The sequence below is a fragment of the Parasteatoda tepidariorum genome, chromosome 10, assembly GCF_982258835.1.
Source record: "Parasteatoda tepidariorum strain Cologne lab strain chromosome 10, Ptep-v5.0, whole genome shotgun sequence".
Taxonomy (NCBI): Eukaryota; Metazoa; Arthropoda; class Arachnida; order Araneae; family Theridiidae; genus Parasteatoda; species Parasteatoda tepidariorum.
This window is the reverse complement of record NC_141764.1, coordinates 5,661,617-5,682,885: the sequence shown is the minus strand read 5'-3', so window position 1 is coordinate 5,682,885 and position 21,269 is coordinate 5,661,617. Positions and strand designations below refer to the sequence as shown.

At 30.8% G+C, this 21,269-nt stretch overlaps 1 long non-coding RNA gene across 1 annotated transcript; it reads right to left on the bottom strand.

Annotated features, from left to right (window-relative positions):
- Window positions 1-4,645: 4,645 nt before the first annotated feature.
- Window positions 4,646-20,054, bottom strand: LOC122271103 (uncharacterized). Its single transcript, XR_006226165.3, has 3 exons — window positions 19,983-20,054; window positions 17,376-17,430; window positions 4,646-4,910 (listed from the first exon to the last, which is right to left on the bottom strand). It is a non-coding gene; the product is annotated as an uncharacterized LOC122271103 (long non-coding RNA).
- Window positions 20,055-21,269: the final 1,215 nt, after the last annotated feature.

Here is a 21,269-nt window from a genome sequence, read left to right as displayed (position 1 = left end):
GAATGGAGAGGCGAAGAAGTTCTTCTCATCCCAACACAAAATACAACCATGGCAACGATACAATGAAACGTCTTCTTTTTTTCTTTCTTTGCAGTCAATAATTATTATCCCATGTTCTTAGCGAAAATGATTGCGTGAGGTCTATTCTTACTTTCATTTGTTACGTTTCATAAAAGGGTTGGGAAGAAAAAAAAAGACATCCATAAAATTGATACATATTTCAGAAGTCTGCCTTCGCGACCTATCACCTATCCAAAGTATTAACAGATAACTTTTCCGTAGCTTAAAATTTTATTTAAGAAAAGATATTAAACACAAATGCGTATAAATCATTCTAAGAAATAAAAAGAAACCTTTGGCGAGATGTATTAACTATTCATCGATCCTCGCAAAATTTTTTTTGTTTGAGTTATGTTTCTTTTTTTTTTCTGGAGAATTTATTCTTTGTGTTTTCTTCATTTTAACTGTGTGGAATGAGAAAAATTCTCCACCCTGCAATTCTCTATTTCTTACTTCGAAAAAAACAGTTGACATTAAACTTTTACCTCGTTTTTATAATCACCCACTTATGACGATGGAAGTTTGTAATTAAAATTTTGATGACTTTCTGACTAGCTAGAGCACTCCAATTTCTACTTTAGCTCTTTGCTTGATATTCCGTATCGCTACAAGTAGAATGTATCACCAAAGGGGATTTATCGTCCATCGACATTTTAACCACTTTCAGATTAACTAGAATAGTCAAATTTTAATTTTAGCTCCGTGCTGACAGAAAATACTATTTTTTTAAAAGAATTTATCGTCTGTTTATAAATAAAATTCATCGTCCATCAAATTCTGAAAACTTTTCAAGTAGCTCGAGAATTAACTGGAGCTCTATGTTAGTTGATAATACAAGTTAAAATTGTTTCCTGGTCATTTCATCGTGAAAGAGAATTTAAAATACCACTTCTCGATTTGCTAGAGTGATCAGATTTCAGTGAGAATTCTGTGCTTGCTGACAATTTCAATCATTTCCTAAATGAATCCAAGTAGAATGTGGTGTCAAGCTAAATTTTTACTACTACAGCTGGAACGCAAATTCGGGTCACACATTTTCTAAATGTTGCGAGCAAAATTTATTCGAAATGTTGACTACTTCTCAACATAATAAAATGAAGGGGAAAAAATTAAGTGCTATATTTTTCGGGAAGACTAAAAGGAAGCAAATAATACTATTTTTAGTAAATCTGAAACAAAAACGCAAGTCCCTCTCGTCAGAAACTCCACGTAAAACTTTTTTTTATTCTTGTACGAAAGTGCGGTATTTCGTGTAAGATCTGATAGAATTATTTTTCTTTTTTATAAAACACTCGGAAGATGTATTGATTTTTTTATTTTAAATTAATATTTGTAATTTTTTGTCTTCATGAAAATAAAAAAGCTTGATACTTTATACTTTTTTTTATAGTTTGATACTTTTAACATTAAGTAAAAAAATCGCACTTTTTCTGAATAATATTCCGACTTTTAGCATCAAATTGGTTAAAAAAAAGTCGAATTTTCAAATTCTTTAGTTCACTGCTAAAGTAAAATTCATGTAATATATTGTATATCTTAGGTAAATTATTTTGATGACTGATGAATAAAATTGTAAAGAACGATGAGGAAAAACAATTATTTCTCACAATACTGAAAGAAAACACAAATAATTAAATTCGAAAAGGATAAAACTTCTTTGAAAAAAACGCGCTAAGAAGCAGCAGAAATTTCAGAAAAAAGTATCAATACAAGAAACGAATGAAATAAAAATAAAAATATGACCACCGAAGCCGACGTCTTCAGGGGGTACCGGCTCGGCAGCCTTTACAAACAAAACCATTTCTAATTGAGGGAGAAGCAAATGCTTAAAATATCTCCCTCAGTACCCCGATGGTTTTGTATAGAGGTCCAGGAAAAACAAGATACATTCAAAATAATTAACAAATTAAGAAAAGAAGCTCAATCAAAATCATCAGAAAAATAAAAACTCACTAAGTCGCAGGTCAAGCATCAACTTCAAAAGCAAGTAGAAGAAAAGAAAACACTAAAAACTGAAAAACCAACGCCCCCTATTATAATGCGCAGAAGAAGTTTAAAATGAAATGGAAAAGGTCAGGAGAAAGAAATACGTAGACAAATTAATAGAATGCTTAACTGGGGCTGCTCAGTTAAGACTAGAATTGCGCCCTGTTAAAAGAAAAAATTATATAAAAACTTGAAAACCATCAATCATTTTTTTAATTAAAACATTACAAATATTAAAAGGAAAATCATTTTTACTCAAATTATTTAAAAAAAATTATCCACAGCTTCCCGAAAACTTTCAACATTATTGCAAATTTTCTTGATCCTAACTAATTGTGAAAAAACAAGATTGTTGAAAGTTTTCGGGAAGCTGTGGATAATTTTTAATTAAAATTTATCCACGTTATTGTACATATTGTACAATTATTAATTTTTTAATTAAAAAAATGATTGATGGTTTCTAAGTTTTTATATAATTTTTTCTTTTAACAGGGCGCAATTCTAGTCTTAACTGAGCAGCCCCAGTTAAGCATTCTATTAATTTGTCTACGTATTTCTTTCTCCTGACCTTTTCCATTTCATTTTAAACTTCTTCTGCGCATTGTAATAGGGGGCGTTGGTTTTTCAGTTTTTAGTGTTTTCTTTTCTTCTACTTGCTTTTGAAGTTGATGCTTGTCCTGTGACTTAGTGAGTTTTTATTTTTCTGATGATTTTGATTGAGCTTCTTTTCTTAATTTGTTAATTATTTTGAATGTATCTTGTTTTTCCTGGACCTCTATACAAAACCATCGGGGTACTTAGGGAGATATTTTAAGCATTTGCTTCTCCCTCAATTAGAAATAGTTTTGTTTTTAAAGGCTACCGAGGCCGGTATCCCCTGAAGACGTCGACTTCGGTGGTCATATTTTTATTTTTATTTCATTCGTTTCTTGTATTATTTCTCACAAGACTGTTCTCAGTTTCTATAATTACTTGAAAATTTTTTTGAATCTAAACGATAAAAATAGGATTCAAACGAGAAAAAAAATGAAATAATAAGAAAAAAGTTGTGATCGTCTTATTACGATCACTGGTTACCCATTGATCAAATGCTTTTTCTTTTCTGGATTGACTCCGTTAAACATTTCAAATCATGGGTTGCAAAAACTGTCTCCATGGATGTTTGTCGTCGGATTGACTTTTCATATTCTGCGTGTTTCACAAAATACTGTTCCTTCTTCAGTATTCATATTTATATTGAAATCACCGTCAAGACAGTGATTATACGTTAATAATAAAAAGAATATAAAAATACTTTATATTATTATGATGTAAATACATTAAAAATGCCTGCTATTGAAAATAAAAATAAAAGCAGCAATAGCAAGGCATGTTTACTATTACTCTCGAACACAGTTGAAAAGCGTGAACGCCATCAAATCCAAAACAAGACCCATTTTGCCAATGGGTAATAAAAATTGCATTAAATGAATTGACTTAATCAATAAATCAATTGCCCTGTTTTTCAGATTGCAACTAAGATAGTGTGAGATCTAAACATCAGAATATATCTGAGGAGTTTATAAGAAACGGAGCAATTTTGTGACAGAATAATCCATTTTAACAAGTTAATTTACTTTTTTAACAATCGTATCATTTGATAAATATCATTAACATCAGAGCAACCATAGCGTTTATTTCAGCTGTTTACTTTCCCAGAATTTTTTCCTGCTTCTAATATTCTTTCAATTTTATCAGAATGAAATATTAACAAGGTATTTTAGTTTTATCTTAAAGCAGTCAAGTGAACATTTAGTAGTAGCTAGCGCTGAAACAAAAAATTTTTTTTAGATTGTTTTGCGATTGCTACCTTTCCAAATTTTTTCCGTTGGCAACTGTATTCCCATGTTACGAACCTGTTTTTATTACAGTCAAACCTCGCTATAGTGAACACGGTTTATAGTGAACGAAATGTTCGCTCTCGTGCATTGCTACACTTATTTTTTGTGGATAGAGTAAACCAAAAAAAGAGAGGAAGTTGGATATTAGGAACTTTTTTCTGTCTTCGACTGATTTTCTTCATTTTTTTGCAATAAATTTGAAATTTCTGCTTCAAAATAAATACATATACCGATTTTTAAATTACCATCTCTAGCATGAAATGTAGCAATAAACATTTTTTCTTGTTTGCATTTTTTCTTGTTGTATTGAATAGCATTGTTGAATGGGTTCAGCATTCAAAGAAGTCGCCATCTTCCAATATCTGGACAAATGCTTCAAGTCAAAGCCGATAAATTTGCTAAGCGATTGGGTGAGACTAATTTTATGTGCTCCAGTGGCTGATTTGACAGATTTAAAAAGAGGAATAACATAAATTCAGGAAAAATTATCGGAGAGTCGGCAAGTGTATCCATATCTGATGTTAATGATTGCAGGTGCAGGTTAGCGGGGTTTGATTGTATTATCATTTATGTGTGGTCATCATGACGAGAGGCGTCTTCTTGGAATAACCTCACATGAATGATGAAAGGTTTCAAACGTTCTTTGTTTTCAACTATTAAACAAAAAAAAAAAATTTTTTTTTATGTCACCGGATTTTAATGAAAAGAAAAGGCCATAATCGGATTCATTATCATATAGTGACAATAATGGGATTCAAATTAAAAGAAAAAACATTTGAAATAAATAAAATCTCCCTTTTTTTTTATTGGATTTTCTTAACAGTGATCGAAATTCATTTGCCGTTAGGATTCAATTCATTTGATGATTGAGCCTCCACATCTGGCAGCAGACTTTTCCAGCCGGGCATTCTCCGTCCCTTGGGAAACAGCATCGATTGACTGGTCGACAAATTCTAGGTGCAAGGCAGAGGGGAGCATACACTCCTGAAATTCATTAGAAAGTATTCTTAATTCAAGAGTAAAATAGGATTTAGTTTTTGCAACTACAGTCCCTGGCCATATCATTAGAAGCACTCTCAGATTCTATGTAAAATCTTAATTATCAGGTGATGCTCTATACAGCTTTATTGTTTTTATGTGACTGTTTCCACTTGTTTACGTTACTGTATCAATGAGTTAATGAGACGATATATCATATAAATTTGACGATAGGATACATTAGACTATATATATATATATATATATATATACAGTCGGACTTCTATTTAACGAAGTCGATAAATCCCGATAATAAGTTCGTTATATGGAAAATTCGTTTAATAGAAAATCACCTTTTGAGATACTTAAACGGCGCAAAACAGGTTTTAAATTCATAAACACTAGACATGATTAAAATGGTAATTAATACACCTTTATCTAGTAAACTAGTATCTATCATTTATTCTCTCAGAAATCTTAACCATAAAAGAAATCTGCATGAAAAGCAAGAATAGAGTAAAACATTATCCAGTGTTACACTATCATGCTACATACATTTTCAACTAAAAAAAGCTAAATGTATGTATAAAATGATAGCTGCATTTATTATAGTAGAAATTTAAAACATACATTACCGCACGCGTTCATAAGTTTAATTGCTACTGATAAAAATCGTTAATTTTATCGAGTTTTCCTTTGAAATGCAAACAAAAGGGTAAAGGGATTTCACTGCTTTCTCTAAAAGTTAAGTGGCTTCGAATAACAATTCAAGGTCATTTCCCTCATAAAATGCGTTAACTAGTTTGAAATGTTCTGAAATATTTTGGGAAATAGGGAAAGCGGACCTCAAAGAAAAGTTCGTTAAATAGAAAATTCACTTCGCTATTTGGAAGTTATTTCACGCATAAATTTTCAAAATGTTCTTGGTTCCTCGAAAAAATTCGCAAAATAGAGAAATTCGGAAAATGGAAGTTCGTTAAATAGAAGTCCGACTGTATATGGAATATTTATTATATCAGGTATTATATTTGTATATTATAATAATTAGACCAAATTAATAGACGCACTGTAGTTTTTTAATAATGACTTGCTTTGCACAAGTTTATAGGCAATGCTTTTATATTTAAACATACATGTAATGGGTTCTTATTCGGAAGCTTTTTTATATGCTTCCTATTTGTATTTATTTTTAACGTATTGCATGACAATGTTAACCGATTGATACAGGAGCGTAAACAAGTGCAAACCGGTTTCATCCGAGTAAAAACGATACGGCTGTATAGTATCACCTGCAAATTATAATTTTACATAGAATCTTATAGTGAGTCTAATAATATGGATAGGGACTGTAGGTTAGCAGATGTAAGAAATGTTTCAATTCGCTGAGCCCTACACTTTTAACTGAAAAAAGAACTCTAGTTTGTCTACGATAAGAAATCCGCCCTCCACAAAGTCTGAGACCGTCTGCTGCTATGGAAACAAGAATGGCGCATTTCAGGGAGGGTAGCTTCTCTTCACTCTAATACAATAGACCGGAGAAAAAGATTACCTTTCCCTAGCCAACCCGAGCTAAAACTTGTGCCTAACATTCACCCCACACCCCTACTTTAAATAGTTATACCTCGTTACCATAGTCACCGCTCCGGGTTCAGACGGATGGCTGGGAGAGTTCTTACTTTCGACAAACTATGTAGATCAGTGATTCTCAACCACTGTGCCGCGGCACTTTTGTGTGCCGCCAAATTCTTAAAATGTGCCGCCAAATATTAGAAATGATACAATAAAAATTATAATGCTTTCTTTTATTACGAGTAAAGTAATAAAAGTGTACATATATATTAATAATACATCAAAGAAAAGTGTACATATATATAATATTATAAACATAATATTATTTATACTTTTATAATTTTTAATATATATATTTTTATAATTTTTCCGCGCTACAACCGCGCGAACCTCTGACAATATTAAAATAAGCAAAAATAAGAAGGAAGTGTTTAAATTGTCTTTGACACACAATGTTAAAAAATATTAAAATAAGTAGGAAATTTAATGACTATTAAAATAATTACCAAAGGCTAAAACAAGCTAAATATTAACTTTCCAACGGAAATAAAAGCTAATCATTAAAGTAAACGGTGCAGTTAATAGTTATAAAGCAAATTAACAAGGGATAACTAACAAAAAAATAAGCTAACAATTAATAATTAGAAAAAAACTAATTAACAAGAAATCACAAAAAAATAATAAATAATGTAAAAAACTAACAGTTAATAATTATAAAAAGCAAGCTAACAATTAATAACTGGCAAAAAAAAATAACTGTTACTAACTAATAAAAAATTTGTCGAAAGAAATAATTAATCCCTTAATAAAAGTGCTTTTGTAGTACATATTATTTTATTTCACATTCAAAATTATTATCACAGTCTATTTAACACAGTGTATTATAGGTAAGTAAACAACTTTTAAACTATTTTTTTTTTTCATTGTGTGCCGTCAAATTTCGAAATCGTTAAAAGTGTGCCGCCACATAAAAAAGGTTGATAATCACTGATGTAGATGGTTGACTGAATGTAAACAATAACAGGCTTCTTAAAACCGGAATAAATTTAGAAAACTTCCGGTGTATCTCTCCGCTTATGTTATACTTACGAGGTGATGTGTGAACAGGCCTAATATTCTAGGAAGTTTTATTATTGTGATTTGGGTTTAAATTTACGCGTAATTTTACCATTCATAAGAGTTTGCTGTAATTTATTTATTCTAACAGGTAGTGGGTCTAAAAAACAAAATTAATATCGAACCATAAATAAAGTGTAAGGTTAGCCATGTTTTGAATGTTAACCCTTATATGGCCATATTTGTGTAAAATAGCATCGTTTGTTATATTTTGATGATACAACCTTAAGCTTGCGGAGTTTTCATTTATTGTTTGTTTCGTTGAAAGTTAGATTTAAAGAACGTGTTATATTGAAAACACTAGAAGTATTAATAATATTGGATGGTACGTTTTTTCAAGCTTTGGTGTAAAAATCAGTCGGAAATAGTAACCCGGAAATCTTAAGACGAATTTTAACCCCTAGCGCCATCTGTGCTTAGATTTACACAGTTAACCATCCATAAACATACCAACAACAAAAATAATAATACATTTTTAAACATAAAGACTGGACAATATGCTTTTGAAGACAAAACAGTATAGAGAGCTGTGATGGCTCAGGGTGTTGAAAGCGATGAACTAGATCATTTCGTTGAAAACGATAATAAAATAAACAGTGATCTAGTTTCGATATAGCCACTGTTTAGTTTCAGTTTGTGTTCTTTGGTATAATGTTCTTCTTTGTTTTGCTTTGTTATGTTTAAAATAATAAAACGCTGTTAAGTTTAATAACGCTGTTTTTCTCTCTAAAATAGAGTTGTGTAACAGTTCTAGTTTCGTGTTTTATCTCAGGGGATATAGCGTTTCTCCTTCCAATGAGGTAAACCGGGTTCAAATCCCAGCGATGGCTATCGATACGAATTCCTCATTCGGCTTGCACCGACCACAGTGCTGACGTAAAATATCCTCAGTGGTAGACAGATTATGGGTTAGAGTCTCCTTGCTGTCAGGCTAACCATGGGAGGATCTCGTGATCTTCCTCACCATGTGACGCAAATACGGGTTAGTTCCATCAAGAAATCCTCCACGAGGGCAAATTTCTCCCAATATCCAGGAATTTCCTTGTCTTCTGGATTGGGTTCAAAATGACAAGGCTACGGAGTTGAACTAAACCCCAAAAAATTGGGTCGGTTATTAAAGCGGTTATTAAATATAAAAACCAGTACCGTAATTTCAGTTTAAGTGCCCTCAACTTGAAGCAAAATTACAATTTTAAACTATGTATACAATCTTGTCGTAAAGAAATATCTTGGTTTTAAAAAGAACAAAGAGCTTTATTTAACAAAAATAATATATGTATCTGTTTTAAAAAATCTCAAATTTGGCGAAACTTTTCCACCAAGATGAAGATCATTAAAATTTAAAATAAATTATTAATATTCATTTTTCGCAAATTTTAATACGCTTAGTGGTCGGAAGTAACGCACTACAAAACACTGACTGTAGCAGCTATATTTTTTTGTAGTGTCATGTGCTACTTTTTTTTAAAAAAAAGTACTGTAGTAAATAGTGGGATGAAAAAAATAGTAGTTTGTAGCGATTCCCGACAATTACTTTTAAAGCTAGTTTAGAAAAGAAACGTTGTTCTAACGCCACTAATTTTTCGAAATGGATGGATACACATTTTCGCAGGACCGTCAATGGATGCAATGAAAATGAACCTGTGGCTGCAGCTGAGCGTTAACAGAAATTACGTTGAGCAATTGGCGAAACATCGGTGACAGAATTGGCATGAATATCATTAACAATTTGAAGACTTACTCTTCTCACGATGACATGCACCTACAGAGTATCCCCTCCCACGTAAACCTTTACTTTAATGATCTGGTCGATGTACTGGCCAAGGAGGGCTTTAATAATCCCATAGATAGCAGTGGCCTTCTAACATACAATGTCTACGTAAAAGTAAAGGCCGACAATAACAGGATTCGGAGGATTCCACCTAGTCATGATTGGTATCAACAGAATAGTCCTGGAGCTAAAAAGTGATAGGAAACTGCAGACAGCTATCACAAGACTAATCAGTGGTCATACCCACGGACTAACATTTGTTCAGTGTCAAAACACTTTCCCTGTATGCCTAAAATGTAATGTGCACCAGGCTACACCTGACCATTTGCTGTCCTGTAGAGATGCTCTCCTGATCATTTGCTGTCCAGAGATGAATTTTATCTTGGAGGGTCCGGCGATGGTATAATGATTTTCTGTCAATGAACGGTCTTCTGGTCTAGCCTTGTTCTGTGCCAAGTGGAATAAGTAACAACAACAACGTTTTTAAAATCACGTGTAACTAATATTTAAACTAGCCATTACGAAAAATAGATAATGACTTTGGTCGTACTTTCACATGCTAACTCGTGAAACGTTCATGTTATTTAAATGGAATCAAAAGTATTGTAAATGTACTTAATTTCTCAGAGGAAATAAAAGAGTATCAAACAAATAAAAGATTGCTGGTATTTGATTTCTTAAATTAAATACTCGCTGACGAAAAAGGCATAAAGAGTTGAAGGTTAAATGCACAAATTCGAAAGAAATATTTTGGAACTACAAACTGTCTCGTGTAAACATGATATTTCTTAATTCTTCCCTGAATGTAAACCAATTTTTTTTTTTAATTCAAAAACATTTTGAACACAGATGTAAATTAAGTTCTCCAGAAAAGTTCATCTCCTTAAAGTAGTTACTACATTTAAAAATAAGTAGTTGTAATTAACTACATTTGTAAAAAAGTCGTTGTAGTTTGCAGTAAACTACAAATATATTGTAGTTTTTCCGATTGCTGGTTCAGACAATAAGATCGTTGAATTAAATTTTTCAATCTTGAACAATTTGACAACCAACGATCATTGGATTTGGCGTCAATATCTGTATAAAAAAAATGCCTTTGTTGTTTATGTAACTAAATATCAGGCGCGAAAACAGGTTTAAATAAAAAAGAATTGAATGCCTTTCAAACTCTCAAAGCTTCTGAATTATGGAATTTATTAATCTGGTTGAGATATCCTTTGAATCAGCGTGAGAAAATACAAATAAAATACATGCCTAGATAACAATTTCAGACACTTAAAGTTGTACAAGTACACATCTGTACTTTTTATGTATACAGGGTATCTGCTCACCTGGAAAGTCATGAATTTTGGTATTGAACAAAATTTGTCATGATTTTAACTATTTTTTCAAAAAAAAATCATGAAAAGTCATGGATTTAGGTCGTCCAAAAATCTAATTTTTAAAATGAAAATCCCCCTGCCCCCCAATTTTATGGTGTTCCGAATGTCTGAATTTGTAGCAAAATCCCCACTCACAGTCATATTATATTAAAATATAAAATGTTTTTATCACGTTCTTTAAAAATTATGGTGTTCTTTCAAAAAATGAAAGAAAAAACATCATTTCTGGAGCGAATAATTATCTTTTTAACTTCTGTGATTTCAGAATTTTTGTTATTTATTTTTATTTTATCAATTTAAATTATATTCGAAGCAAACTACTCATTGTCGAATTTTCTTTTATTCCTAAATGAGAACAGAAAAACCAGGAGTATTTCTTTCCTTTCCGATAAATAAGAAAAGTATCTTTAGAATATAATTCTACACAATAAAAGAAAGAAAACAATTATTTGCTTTTGTATTTTTTCAGCTTTTTTATTGCTTCAACTCTTTCTTTACTCTGTTTTTTATTAAGTTTAAAATCAATAAATATGTAAGATGTACATATATGTACAATAAATATGTATGTATGTACAACAGTTTCGGTTACACCCATCATTTCAATGAATGTTATTATAATGCTTTTTTAAATTTTCTGTTGTGTTTTTGTCGGAGAAAATAGTAACTTCGTTAAGTCATGAGAAATTCTTGGTGGATTTGAAAATCTAAAATGTAGCACATATCCTGTATATAAAACTATTATAGCTTTTAATGCTCCTATTAAGTTTGTTTTGGTTTCATTGACTTCAGCGCAAAAACTTTTATCTCTCAGTCCGCAAAAAAGTGGACATAAGGATGAAAATTTAAATTTTGTGGTTGAAATTTGCATATATACGTAAAAGAGTATATAGTTTTTAATGAAAAAGAGGAAAACTATTCTCATTAACTTTCTTATTTATTTAGTGGCATTTTGCTTGTCTCTAAAAGACTTCGCCAAAAATCTTAACGCTTTATTGGCATATAATTTGACAACCATTCAGATTTTTTGCCTGTAGAAACGTTTTCACTAATCTTCGTTTCAAAAGATTTTAATTTTACGCGTAATTACTGTCACACCCACAACAAATATTATCTATACAAAAATTACTTTGACTTTGTATTCAAAAGCAGTTTATTATACTGTTTAATATTTTAATAATTATAGTTATTAACAGTGCTTAGCCGGGATAGCCTGGTCGGTAGGGCGCTGGGCCCATGTCCGAGAGTTCAAACCCCGCTGGCCGAAGTAAAATTATGACTGATGCACGTTAAATCTGTCGAGTCGCAAAGTCCTCCATGTTCCCATAACAAATAAATACCTCTGGGGATACTGAATTGGAGATGGATGAATGTAATGATCTGTGCATGAATGAATGGATGTATGACTGCGCCCGCCCTTTAAACGGGCGTGACGTATGATGTGGCAGAAGTCGATTTCTTGGCCATTCCAAATGACGTCACTGGAAAACAAAAACAATCGCACCCCTCTGCCTTAACAGAAGAGAGAGATTAACAGTGCTTTAGTCGGAGGAGGAGTAGGGAAAAGCCGTTCCCCGAAATATTTAGTTCGCTGTCGTAAAAATATTTGAAAGAAATGTAAAATATTTGAAAAAAATTTCAAGCCAATTTATTTTCCTTCCCCCCCCCTCTCTCTTATTCATTTATTACTATTTTTACGAAGTGAAACAAAAATATCTGATCAGTTCTGGGGGAAAACAATTCTACTTTGACAGAAACGCAGTTTGTACTAATCATATTCGAAAGCGCAAGTGAGCTTTCAAATCTGAATGATGCAAGATTTGGGCTTAAAATTTTTGACGCAGCTCCAAAGCAAAGTAATCAAAGTAAATATTTACCAGCAATTAATGAGAACAATTCCTTTGTATAAAGTTGCTTTCAGTTAATTTAATGTGGTTTGTAAATTTTTGTATATTAAATGACAATATTTCTTTATAACTCTGTTTTACTAATTTTATAATATGGTAGGCAAGGAAATCAATCTAAGTACAAATAATTATGTTCAAGTAATAAAAAAAGGGCTAAGGGAGTTTTTTCTAATTTTAATTAAGACACTTTTAAAGTACGAAACATAAGTTATTACTGACGTGAACTTCTCTTACCGTTAAACTCTAACAAAACAAATCTGTATCTTTTTTTGTGTATATCCATGTATATGTTACCGTTAAAGTATATAATGCACTTATTTCATAGAATACCTAGTTATTCCATGAAATAAATGATCGTGTCCGTTAAAGTGTGTAATATGTTGTTAATTTGACACTTTAACTAGTCATTCTATGAGATAACTAGGTATTCTATAAATTAACTAATGAGAGACAGTTAAAGTGTAAAATAAACAATTTATCTAAAATGAAATAACTAGGTATTCTATGAATAAACTAATGATAGACAATTAAAATGAAAAAGAAAGCAATTTATCTAATTTACGCAGCGTATAAATTGTATTTATGGAAACGTACCATAAAATCATTTGTTACAACAAGGATTACTAAAATGACACTTGGAATTACAAAGAACATTATTTCTAAAACAAAAACATTTTTTGTTGACACACTGGGTTTTACACGAACATTTTTGAAATCTCTGACCAGTACCTAAACTTTGAGCTGTATCAACCGACCGGAGCGATATTTCTACACCCGGTACTTCTTCGATTTTAATTAATTTTTGTTCGCAAACACTGAACTGGAATCGGGAATATAATTGTTTTGTGCTGCCGTTTCTTGTGCCCAATTGGAAAAATCCTTCTTCAGTTATTTTTATGATGATTAATAATAATTGATTTGTAATAATAATAGAGATAATAACTATAATAGATTTGGCAACACCTTTTCCTCCGTCAACTTCAGGCACTGGGATACGGACGGTAAACCCCACAGAGGCTTCAGAATGAGATTTATCCGACATTTATTTAATCTTTTTCGCTTGAATTTCTAAACATTTTTTTGACTTTTCTCTTTCTCTTTGAACATTAAGTTCATTAAAACACAATTAGCAGATTTTCTGCTCAACTTCATCTTCTGAAACAAAATCTTCCGAACATGATATATGGACAGGCTCCATACATTTGAAGCAAACTATATCTTCACTGCATTCTTTTAAACAGACAACACATAATTTCGTAATGGGATTATTTAATACTGTTTGTTCTACTACTTTATTATTTTAGATAGATTTTTATTCTTTATTTAGATAGATACTTTATTATTTTAGATATAGATTATTTTATACTTTAACAGGCTACAGATCGTTATTCTATGAAATAACTAGTTAAACCATGAAATACAAGAGAGTTTTGCACTTTAACGGACATGATCAGTTATTTCATGGAATAACTAGGTATTCTATAAAATAACGGATTTCATACTTTAACGGTAACATATGTATTTTCTTCCCTCCAGCTGTCAAGGCAATATGTTTAACTAATAAGTAGTTCACAAATATTGTGAACTTCACAATACTTTTTAAGTGCTAATGAAGTATTGTGTACTCAGCAGTAATATTTAATAGAAATTTGTATACTTTATTATATAATTATTTTATCAATAATCTTTATGATGAATACACCAAAGATAAAAATAATGCAAATTGGCAAAAAACCCTTTAAAAAAACAATGCCTACTTTTTTTTATGTTTAAAACTGGCCTAGTAATTTAAACTGGTCGTTTTTCGGCTTTATAAAAATCAGTCAATTATAACATACTTCCTATTAATAGATGAGAGTTTCCCAAGTGTATATTTTTTTTCCAGGAGGGCCGGGATAACCTGGTTGATAAGGCACTGGGCCCATGCCCAAGAAGTCGTGGGTTCGATCCCCACCGGCCTAAGACTCCCCGTGTAGTAAATAGTGATTGATGCACCTTAAATCTGTCGAGTCACAAAGTCCTCCATGTTCCCATAACAAATCAATACCTCTGTCGGTACTGATCCAGGAGTTTCTTTGTCTTCTGGATTGTGTTCAAAATGACAAGGCTACGGAGTTGAACATTAGTAGTCGTAAACCCAAAATTGGGTCGACTGTTCAACAACCGCTGTTAAAAAAAATATTATTTTCACTGGTTATTGGGGTGGTTGTGGGGGTGACATTTATAAAAAGTCATACCCGTAACATCGTTTTAAATTGTAACCTAAGCAAATTAAAAAGCAAATTTTTGTTAAAAAAATAATATACTGGAAAACATGCAGATGGCAACAATAAAACTATACCTTTTGATTTAGGTGTGCGAAACTCAATTAAAACAAAATTAGCTTTATTTGAAAGTGTGACATTGTATACAGTTTGTTAAGTTGTTGCTTCAATGGGAAGTATTTTTTTCAATTGATATATGATTTAAAAAATAAATTAAAAGGTAAGTATTTTATTGAAATTGAAACAAACAAAATCGTTTATTAGCAATTTTTTTAAATTTATATGATTTTGTAATTTGGTGAAAAATTTTTAAAATAAATATAATTATAAGGGGCATATTTTTTTCTCTTTTAACTCAATTTAAATAAAAAGAAGGAATAAGAAAACAAGAACTATTGACATTGTTATTCCAGAATCTTAAGTTATTATATAATTACTTATAGTTTAAACTAAAGCAAAATTTAAAATAACTAGCTGAAATTCAAGATAAAAAATTTCAATACTAAATATTAATAATTTTTAAATATATATTATTTGACTTTTCTTACTATATATTAAAATTTTATTATGGTGTCACAATTTTCCACTGTTGTACGTGCATTTTTATTGACCGGAAAATCGCGTGGTAGGATCCAGATTTTTCTCATTCATTTTCATACTGTTTTGGCAGTCATCAGCATAAAATTAATAAAAGTCATTAAGGTATTGTTTTTCTATGAGTATTTTTCGATCCCTAATTTAAAGTTATTTTCTTGTACTGCTATTATTACACTTCTAATTCAAGAGCTTATAACTAAGAGAATTGTTTATTTTATTATTTTTATTATAATGTCATTCTACGCTACATTTTAAGATGAAGTTATTTAAAAGGGTGGTCTAATCTTATTAACCGTTTTGCAATTATTATTTTTGTGCGAATAACATTAATGTACTGTTATAAATTACAGTTAAAGTGATCTGTTCAATAATTTAGAACATAATCAGATCCATGAATAAGGAGATGCAAGCAAAAATAGTTTGGTAAGCGAAAATATTAAATTCGGTTCTGAATTTGAAGCAACGTGACATCACTCATCATATTCTGCATTAATTGTTTTTATAATTATTTATGAACTTTAAGTTTGTTTTAACTACAACTTTAATTCTTACTTTTTAGAATTGCATTTTAATGTTGTTCTATTACTTGATCTTTGAGTATTCGCATCTTAAATATTTGATGCCGCATTTAAACTAAACTAGTCATGTATAAATTGTAAATAAATGTAAATTATAATTATTAAATGTTTTTATTCTTCAAACCATTCATTACGCTTCAAACTCATCAAATTTGTTTGAACAATATAATGTTATAGCAATATAAAAGTTATTTTACAAAAATGATTAATAATAAAAAATAATGACTAATAAGAAAAATCCGATTTCAATAACTTAAAAATTAAAAAAGTTTCAAGCAATTTTCTAAATAGTTTTCGTACTTCTTAAAAAAATCTCAAGATGATTGTAGTTACGGCTTGAAGGTAACCCAGCTTCGGTACAGCTTATCTGGGAAGTAAAGGTGCCTATGCACGATGCTCACCATATTGCCTCAATCATACTTTTTGTCTCGCAATTGAGTTGTTGTTGTTGTAGTTCATTTACGTCGCACTAGAGCTGCACAATGGGCTATTGGCGACGGTCTGGGAAACATCCCCTTGCAATTGAGGAGCTTTGATTCTATAAGACTTCCCTGAGCCGCAACTGGCTGTTGCGGGAATGCTTTACGTTGATATTTTTTATTTTAAAAACTCCTTTTGATGCAGTTCTCGTATATTATCTAACATTATTGAGCATAATTTATTCGATCATTTTTCAAGACTTAATCAAAATATGATAAATAATTTCTAAATCTCTTCAGTAAGTTTTAAATATTGTATTGTAACTAATAAAATTTAAGGTTTTTGAACCAATAATTCAACGGAAAATTTTTTTTATGAACAGACATAAAAAGTGATTTATAATGTTGTTATTTAGAGAAATCCTAAAAATTAAAAATGTGTGAAACGCAAACTGTCGTCAAACAAATTAATTAAATAAAACGCTGAAAATAGAATTTAAAAAAAAAAAAGATAATAGCGAAAAGATACTAGCGAAAGAAAAAAAAATAAAGATAATCAGAAAATCATATTATATTTAATATTATCTAAAAATATATCTTCAACTTGGAAAAAAAAACTCATCGAAATATTTTAATCGTCTGATATTTTTGTTTTATGTCTTCGTAAACTTCGTTGAAAAAAAAATGGCGATTGATAGTTCAATCTCCAGTATTTATATCCTGTGACCGGTGGCGATAATAACGCATTGGAAATATTGTGTCATTTTAGAAACACACATTTGAAAAAAATCCGATTTGTGATGTGTTGTTGTTTAAAGATAGTAAAATCGAATGGAATGTTAGAAAAGAAAGAAAAAAAGGAGACACCTACCGGTAGCGGCAAGAAGGACCAGAATAATATTCAATAAGATGATCTTCATTTCTATCTGAAATATAAAAGTTGTTCAATAACTTCCCAACAGGTTCTCATTCAATGACTACGTGATTCGAAAGTTCAATTTTTGGGATCATCCATAAAATACATGAAGAGGGTCTCCAGGAACAAGCAGCATTCTGAATTAAAATAAATATTTTAAAGACAGTCCCTCACTCATTACAGTGACCTTTTCATGATAACGATCTGGGGTTAAATTAACAGTCGCTACCGGGGCTACTAAATATCAAACGGTGATTAAAATACAGTCTAACTCCGCTATAGTGAACACGGTATATAGTGAACTCCCGGATATAGTGAACGAAATGTTCGCTCCCGTGCCTTGCTACATACGTATGATGTTATTTTTTATGGATATAGTGAACCGAAACAAGAAAGGATGTTGGATATTAGGAACTTCTTTGTCTTCGACTGATTTATTTTCTTCATTTTTTTGGTAATAATTTTGAAATTTCTACTTCAAAATAAATACATATACCGATTTTTAAAGCCATCTATAGCATGAAATGTAGCAATAGGCATTTTCTTGTTTGCTTCTTTATTGAATAGCATTATTGTATTCATTGAGCATTCAAAAAAATCGCCATCTTCCAGTATCTGGACAAATGCTTCAAGTCAAAGTTGATGAATTTGCTAAGCGATTTGGTGAGACTAATTTTTTGTGCTCTAGTGGCTGGTTATAGACAGGTTTAAAAAGAGGAATAACACAGGAAAAATTATCGGAGAGTCGGCAAGTGTATCCATATTTGATGTTAAGGATTGCTCATCAGTAGAGCCCGGATTTTGATGACCTAAAAAATCTCAATGAATGCCCTTAAAAAGTGCAAAAAATGCCCTTAAAATGCGAAAATTGCGCTAAAAATGCCTTATGACATGACTTAAATAGAAGTAAAAATATTGAACCAAAACAATGTTTTACTCTTCAAAATTATTATGAGTCGTTTCAAAAAATATAAAGCAATGCAATACTTGTTCTACGTTCATTAAAGTTCGATAAATATGTTTTATATCCAAAAATAACAAAAAAAGGAAAATATATTGACTTCAAAACATTTTCATTTTGTATAGAAACTTAAATGAATATAACAACTTCCATCTCATAATATTACTAAATATCAGAATTACAGTGGATTATTAAATTTTTTTTTAATATTTTGAAATGTAAACGAGCGTTTCTTGTCTGAAAGCAAATTTTTATACCAGGACAAGCTTCTTTCAACGTCTACTGATGTTATTGGTGCGTACTTGAAAAGGACGGTCACACTTACTGACAATTCTTCTTCAATTTGAAAAGATGTTGCTTCACCTGTTAATATCCTAGAAATTTTCTTCATTGTTTGGAAGCCAGTGTAATAATAAAAAATAATGAAAATTGGAAAAATTTAACAAAAAATTTAAAAAATGCTTTAAAATGCAAAATACGCCCAAAAATTTTAAAGAAAATGCCCTATAAATCTCAAAAAATGCTCTAAAGGACAAAGAATGTCCAAAAATGCAAAAAAATGCAAATGTCATCAGAATTCGGGCGTTACTCATCAGTTAAAGATTACTAATTTTTTTTTTGTACGCAAGACGAAGAGTAATAAAAGATAAAAGTTAACAAATTTTTGTTACTACGTATTATTTTGCAGTCATTTTTGTATTTCATTTTATTGACCATTTATTTAAATGATGTCATGTAATAAAAGGGGAGAGTTTGGAGCCATTTGTTAAAATTGTTTGCGGAACTGATATAGTGAAGTCTCGCTTATAGTGAACAGAAATTTCACTATAGCTGGGTTTGACTGTATTAGGTGCCAGTTGCCACCCAATCACCACTTTTTCACCCAAAACGCAACCTATGCACATTTTATTAATATATTTTTTTTTTTGTAAATATGAAATTGTTATGAATATTTTATAATGTTCTAAAAAATACTTTATTTTACGATTCTTTCTGAAATTTTTTTTTTCATTTTAGTAATGAACCTTATAATGCTTTACATTAATAATGTAAACAGTTTTTTTGATCGTTAAAATTTTTCACTTTTCAATTTTTAAAACTTTTTTGTAAGGTGGCCTCGTATTTTTTTTTTTTTTTTTAACAGTTAAACATGCTACAATAGGCCACTAGTCAGTAGCAAATATATTTCGCCAAATGCGAAAATATACACGAAGAAATTTTTGAAATTTCAAAAACTTACAGTAATTCTAAAATTATGCTTAAGTATTACAGCACTAAGTAGTACATCCTTTTACAGCTCTATTTATATTAGTTCGTTTTAAAATGTATTAAACGAAAAGAAATGCTTAAATTTTTCTAAAAGATTTTTAGAATGAGTATTTAAATATTTTTTGTTAAAGGGGTTTATATGAAACTGCGTAAAATATTTTATGTTAATATATATTCATTCAAATTTGAGTCTTACCTTACAAGGGAAAAAATAAATTATGTTAATGTTTCAGTTTCCTATTTACCATTTTATAATAGATATTTTTAGACTGGCTGTAAAGTAATTAAATAAATATTTTTTTAAAGGAATGTTTAAAAAGTAATCTACAAACCAGTTTCTCTTCACACTTAGGCTGGTACAGATTATTAACTAGCTGAACACCGTTCTTCGTAAGAGGGGAAAAGAAAATAATCAATAATCAGTATAATCAATAATCAAAAAACACTACAAAATCGTGCTCAAGAATAAAAGACATATAACGACTCAATTAGTAAAGCAAAAAAAAATATTTTTTTTCCTTCATCATGTTTTGTCTTTCCCAGTGGCTTTATGTTATGCGATGAAGCAAAACCAGTTTTAGAAGTTTATTTTATCAAAACGGAGATTTACTGTATTTAGTATCCTTGAGCATGATGCTGTTGCTCGAAGTTTACTCATGATAGTCAGAATTATGACCATCCTAGAGCTGTTGTTGACTCACTGTCAGATCATAACCAGTGTTTTACCATTCTCTCTTATTCTTTAAACAGGTGATTGAACCCACACTCATGTTGTTAGATTTTAAGTGTTCATGCTCACCGTATTTTTTGTAAAATAATGTACTTATTACATGTCAGTTAGTAGATGGCAACGAGTTGAGTTTTGTGGCTACCATGGCGATAGTTTGGATTTTTTTTTCCAATGCCCATTTTTTCCCACTGTGTTAACATCCGTCAATTCAGGCATTTACAGGGCGATTTTGTTGACTCTCTTTCAGGGGCACCATATGAGGTGGGCCAACGTCGCTCCCACAGTGAGGACAGATAGTACAGAGAAGGAAAGAACATCCATGCCTTGCCCGGGATTCGAACCCAGAACCTTTCTGATGCAAGGCAGTTCCCAGCCCCCTACACTGGCCGGTCGGCAGCTTGGAATGTAAATAGTTTTTGTTTTTCGAGAGAGTGTAAGGCTTTTTTTGGAATGGCGATGCTTTGATTATTTTGTTGAGATAATAAATCTTCCTTTTTATAGTAGTAGTAGATTCGTAATAGTAGAAATTTCTCAATTATTTGATTCGAAGCTCTTTGAGTTTTATTTTAGGTCATTTTTAATTTTGTATTTTTTGACATATGTTGTATTGAATGTAGCCGACTTTATCAGATGATGTCTTCCTTACACACTGTAAAAATGATAGACAGTTTCTGCATTTGTGTTTGGTTTGTTCAACAACTTCTTTATAAGCAAGAATGCTTCTTCATAAAGCTTAGATACTAGTTCATTCTCAAAAACATTAAAAATAGAACTTTCTTAAGCATTAACAAGATGCAGAAGTTCCTGTCTGTCAGCAGTATCTAGCTCTAACCGATCTCTTTAATTGTTAAATAATTTTAATTTGGATGTTAGGCTCCTTGATTCTCTA